Below are 5,494 nucleotides of genomic sequence, written 5' to 3' on the forward strand. Positions count from 1 at the left end.
CAGGCTTCCTAGCTGCTTCAAGCACCCCCCTCCTGTGGTTTCCAGTATTTGGAAGAAATGCTGCCTCCCACAGTGGAGGGAGAGCAATAGTCATAATGGCTAGTCCTCCCCCAATGAATCTGTCTAATCCCCTTTTAAAGCCAACTAACTTAGGGACCATCACTGCCTACTGGGGGAGAAAGTATCGTACTCTGACCATAAACTTGCCCATCTCTAATATATATAAAAAGGAATTATATGGCTCAAATCTGCAACAAGGCTCTTTAAAAATAGTTCAATGCCCTCGAGAATCTCAAATACATATAACAGATTAGCTTTTATTGCAAGAACTATGCACCTCAAAAGTACAAGGGAAATAATTGTATTTGTTTAACAAAAATTATGTACTGCTTGATTGTAATAAAATCTCTAAATGATTTATAAGCCCAGCTTACTGGACTGTTTTAAGGATTACAAATATAATGCATGCAAAATGCTTTGCAGCTCTGACAAGTTCTTTATAAATGCTAGGTGCTATTTATTCTAAACAGTAATTTTGAACACAGGTATTAGAGTCACTTAAATGTGACTCATTAGCATGACTGCACTTTGCTTGTGGCAGAAGACTCCTTTGCATACAGAGGTGGTAAGCCAAACCCAAGGCAGCCACCTGACAGGGTTTTTTGGAAGGAGGGCAGTCAGGGCAATCTCTGTACCAGTTGGGTGCAGCAATTGGGCTCACATCAGGCCTGGTGCTATCATGTAACACGCAAGGGACCAGGTTGGCCTTCCCTCCATTTGGGGGCTTTCTGCTGACTGCTGTTGCTGGGCGTCCTGCCAACAGCACTTTGCCCATCTAGTGAGCAGAAGGGGACGCTTTGCACCAGCAGTGACACTTGTGAAACTCTGTTGGTGGCAGCTCGCTGGCGTAGCTGTCAGAGCCGAATGGAGAGACAACTATGGCACAAGGGAGAAGAATTGGGGTATCTTGTTTCCTACAACCCATATATAACACACAAGGCTCCTCTTATTGCCTGTATGGCAATACAGTACATACATCTATCTCTTGACGTTTATGCATGTCAACATCTCTTGTCGCGATGGCATGTGTTTTCAGACCCTGGAAAGTGCTCCTGAGTCTTGAAATCATGCTGTTAAAGCTGGTTTTGACCTATGGCTCAGTTACGTGTGCATGTGCATCACTTGGTTGGTCTGCACTTGATAACCAGCTTCTGAATGTGAGAGGCAATTACATCGCAAGCTCAGAGGCGTAGGAAGGTCAGGTGGTACCCGGTGCAGAAAATTTCTTGTCACACACCCCCATTGATACTTTTTTTGCCCGCAAAAATGGTTTTACGTTGGGTTTTCCCATCCACTCTGTGTGAGGGGCTGTCCTAGCTTCATGCAGGGGAGACTGGGGTGTGTGTGTGAGTGAGATGGTGTCCTGGCTTCATGCAGGGAAGACTGGGATGTGTGGTTGAGGGAGGGGGTGTCCTGGCTTCATGCAGGGGAGACTGGGATGTGTGGCTGAGGGAGGGGGGGTCCTGGCTTCATGCAGGGAAGCCTGGGATGTGTGGTTGAGGGAGGGGGTGTCCTGGCTTAATGCAGGGAAGACTGGGGTGTTTGACTGGGGTGTGTGTGTCCGAGCTTCATGCAGGGACGCCTGGGATGTGTGGTTGAGGGAGGGGGTGTCTTGGCTTCATGCAGGGGAGACTGGGGTGTGTGGCTGAGTGAGGGGGTGTCCTGGCTTCATGCAGGGGAGACTGGGGTGTGTGGCTGAGTGAGGGGGGGGTCCTAGCTTAATGCAGGGGAGACTGGGGTGTGTGGCTGAGTGAGGGGGTGTCCTGGCTTCATGCATGGGAGACTGGGGTGTGTGGCTGAGTGAGGGGGTGTCCTGGCTTCATGCAGGGAAGACTGGGGTGTTTGACTGGGGTGTGTGTGTCCGAGCTTCATGCAGGGACGCCTGGGATGTGTGGTTGAGGGAGGGGGTGTCCTGGCTTCATGCAGGGGAGACTGGGGTGTGTGTGTGAGTGAGGGGGTGTCCTGGCTTCATGCATGGGAGACTGGGGTGTGTGGCTGAGTGAGGGGGTGTCCTAGCTTAATGCAGGGGAGACTGGGGTGTGTGGCTGAGTGAGGGGGTGTCCTGGCTTCATGCAGGGGAGACTGGGGTGTGTTCCTGAGTGAGGGGGGGTGTCCTGGCTTCATGCAGGGGAGACTGGGGTGTGTGGCTGAGTGAGGGGGGGGTCCTGGCTTCATGCAGGGGAGACTGGGGTGTGTGGCTGAGTGAGGGGGGGTCCTGGCTTCATGCAGGGGAGACTGGGGTGTGTTGCTGAGTGAGGGGGGGTGTCTTGGCTTCATGCAGGGGAGACTGGGGTGTGTGGCTGAGTGAGGGGGTGTCCTGGCTTCATGCAGGGGAGACTGGGGTGTGTGGCTGAGTGAGGGGGTGTCCTGGCTTCATGAAGGGGAGACTGGGGTGTGTGGCTGAGTGAGGGGGGGTGTCCTGGCTTCATGCAGGGGAGACTGGGGTGTGTGGCTGAGTGAGGGGGGGTCCTGGCTTCATGCAGGGGAGACTGGGGTGTGTGGCTGAGTGAGGGGGTGTCCTGGCTTCATGCAGGGGAGACTGGGGTGTGTGAGTGAGTGAGGGGGTGTCCTGGCTTCATGCAGGGGAGACTGGGCTGTGTGGCTGAGTGAGGGGGGGTCCTGGCTTCATGCAGGGGAGACTGGGGTGTGTTGCTGAGTGAGGGGGGGTGTCCTGGCTTCATGCAGGGGAGACTGGGGTGTGTGGCTGAGTGAGGGGGTGTCCTGGCTTCATGAAGGGGAGACTGGGGTGTGTGGCTGAGTGAGGGGGGGGGTGTCCTGGCTTCATGCAGGGGAGACTGGGGTGTGTGGCTGAGTGAGGGGGGGTCCTGGCTTCATGCAGGGGAGACTGGGGTGTGTTGCTGAGTGAGGGGGGGGTGTCCTGGCTTCATGCAGGGGAGACTGGGGTGTGTGGCTGAGTGAGGGGGGTGTCCTAGCTTCATGCAGGGGAGACTGGGGTGTGTGGCTGAGTGAGGGGGTGTCCTGGCTTCATGCAGGGGAGACTGGGGTGTGTGGCTGAGTGAGGGGGTGTCCTGGCTTCATGCAGGGGAGACTGGGGTGTGTGGCTGAGTGAGGGGGTGTCCTGGCTTCATGCAGGGGAGACTGGGGTGTGTGGCTGAGTGAGGGGGTGTCCTGGCTTCATGCAGGGGAGACTGGGGTGTGTGGCTGAGTGAGGGGGTGTCCTGGCTTCATGCAGGGGAGACTGGGGTGTGTGGCTGAGTGAGGGGGGGTGTCCTGGCTTCATGCAGGGGAGACTGGGGTGTGTGGCTGAGTGAGGGGGGGGGTGTCCTGGCTTCATGCAGGGGAGACTGGGGTGTGTGGCTGAGTGAGGGGGTGTCCTGGCTTCATGCAGGGGAGACTGGGGTGTGTGGCTGAGTGAGGGGGTGTCCTAGCTTCATGAAGGGGAGACTGGGGTGTGTGACTGAGTGAGGGGGTGTCCTGGCTTCATGCAGGGGAGACTGGGGTGTGTGGCTGAGTGAGGGGGGGTGTCCTGGCTTCATGCAGGGGAGACTGGGGTGTGTGACTGAGTGAGGGGGTGTCCTGGCTTCATGCAGGGGAGACTGGGGTGTGTGGCTGAGTGAGGGGGGTGTCCTGGCTTCATGCAGGGGAGACTGGGGTGTGTGGCTGAGTGAGGGGGGGTCCTGGCTTCATGCAGGGGAGACTGGGGTGTGTGGCTGAGTGAGGGGGTGTCCTAGCTTCATGCAGGGGAGACTGGGGTGTGTGGCTGAGTGAGGGGGGGTCCTAGCTTAATGCAGGGGAGACTGGGGTGTGTGGCTGAGTGAGGGGGTGTCCTGGCTTCATGCAGGGGAGACTGGGGTTTGTGTGGCTGAGTGTGGGGGTGTCCTAGCTTCATGAAGGGGAGACTGGGGTGTGTGGCTGAGGGAGGGGGTGTCCTGGCTTCATGAAGGGGAGACTGGGCTGTGTGGCTGAGTGAGGGGGTGTCCTAGCTTCATGCAGGGGAGACTGGGGTGTGTGGCTGAGTGAGGGGGGGGGTCCTAGCTTAATGCAGGGGAGACTGGGGTGTGTGGCTGAGTGAGGGGGTGTCCTGGCTTCATGCAGGGGAGACTGGGGTGTGTGGCTGAGTGTGGGGGTGTCCTAGCTTCATGAAGGGGAGACTGGGGTGTGTGGCTGAGGGAGGGGGTGTCCTGGCTTCATGCAGGGGAGACTGGGGTGTGTGGCTGAGTGAGGGGGTGTCCTGGCTTCATGCAGGGGAGACTGGGGTGTGTGGCTGAGTGAGGGGGGGTCCTGGCTTCATGCAGGGGAGACTGGGGTGTGTGGCTGAGTGAGGGGGTGTCCTAGCTTCATGCAGGGGAGACTGGGGTGTGTGGCTGAGTGAGGGGGGGGTCCTAGCTTAATGCAGGGGAGACTGGGGTGTGTGGCTGAGTGAGGGGGTGTCCTGGCTTCATGCAGGGGAGACTGGGGTGTGTGGCTGAGTGTGGGGGTGTCCTAGCTTCATGAAGGGGAGACTGGGGTGTGTGGCTGAGGGAGGGGGTGTCCTGGCTTCATGAAGGGGAGACTGGGGTGTGTGGCTGAGTGAGGGGGTGTCCTAGCTTCATGCAGGGGAGACTGGGGTGTGTGGCTGAGTGAGGGGGGGTCCTGGCTTCATGCAGGGGAGACGGGTGTGTGGCTGAGTGTGGGGGTGTCCTGGCTTCATGCAGGGGAGACTGGGGTGTGTGGCTGAGTGAGGGGGGGGGTCCTGGCTTCATGCAGGGGAGACTGGGGTGTGTGGCTGAGTGTGGGGGTGTCCTGGCTTCATGCAGGGGAGACTGGGGTGTGTGGCTGAGGGAGGGGGTGTCCTGGCTTCATGCAGGGGAGACTGGGGTGTGTGGCTGAGGGAGGGGGTGTCCTGGCTTCATGCAGGGCAGACTGGGGTGTTTGACTGGGGTGTGTGTGTCCGAGCTTCATGCAGGGACGACTGGGATGTGTGGTTGAGGGAGGGGGTGTCCTGGCTTCATGCAGGGGAGACTGGGGTGTGTGAGTGAGTGAGGGGGTGTCCTGGCTTCATGCAGGGGAGACTGGGGTGTGTGACTGAGTGAGGGGGGGTGTCCTGGCTTCATGCAGGACAGACTGGGGGGCAAAGGGGAGGCCGGCCTGCCGAGCACCCAGGGTGGCACTGAGCTGCTCCTCCCGGCGCCACGCGCGGGGAAAACAGGGTGCCAGCACTGCCATTGTCCCGCACACTCCACTTTCGGAGGCAGCAGAGGCTTTCCGGGGGGGGGGGGAATTGGGGCCCAAAGGACAGGCAGCGGCCTTAGCAGGCTTCCTCCGCAGCCCAGAAAGTCAGTTTATGTGAAGAAAATAAGACTAGGCCGACTAGATTTGGCCTTGCCTTGCCTTGACCCCGCCCCCAACCCAGCTGGCCAATCAGCTGTGGGCAGAGGGCGGGGCTAAAGTAGGGCAAGGCCTAATCTCCTCGGCCTAGTCTCATTTTCTTCAC

At 58.5% G+C, this 5,494-nt stretch overlaps 1 protein-coding gene across 2 annotated transcripts in view; it reads right to left on the minus strand.

The window, feature by feature from the left end:
- The window catches only part of TERT (telomerase reverse transcriptase), a 65,339-nt gene that overhangs the window by 5,712 nt on the left and 54,133 nt on the right, over positions 1 to 5,494 (minus strand). The window lies entirely within an intron of this gene.

The sequence above is a fragment of the Podarcis muralis genome, chromosome 8 (assembly GCF_964188315.1).
Source record: "Podarcis muralis chromosome 8, rPodMur119.hap1.1, whole genome shotgun sequence".
Taxonomy (NCBI): Eukaryota; Metazoa; Chordata; class Lepidosauria; order Squamata; family Lacertidae; genus Podarcis; species Podarcis muralis.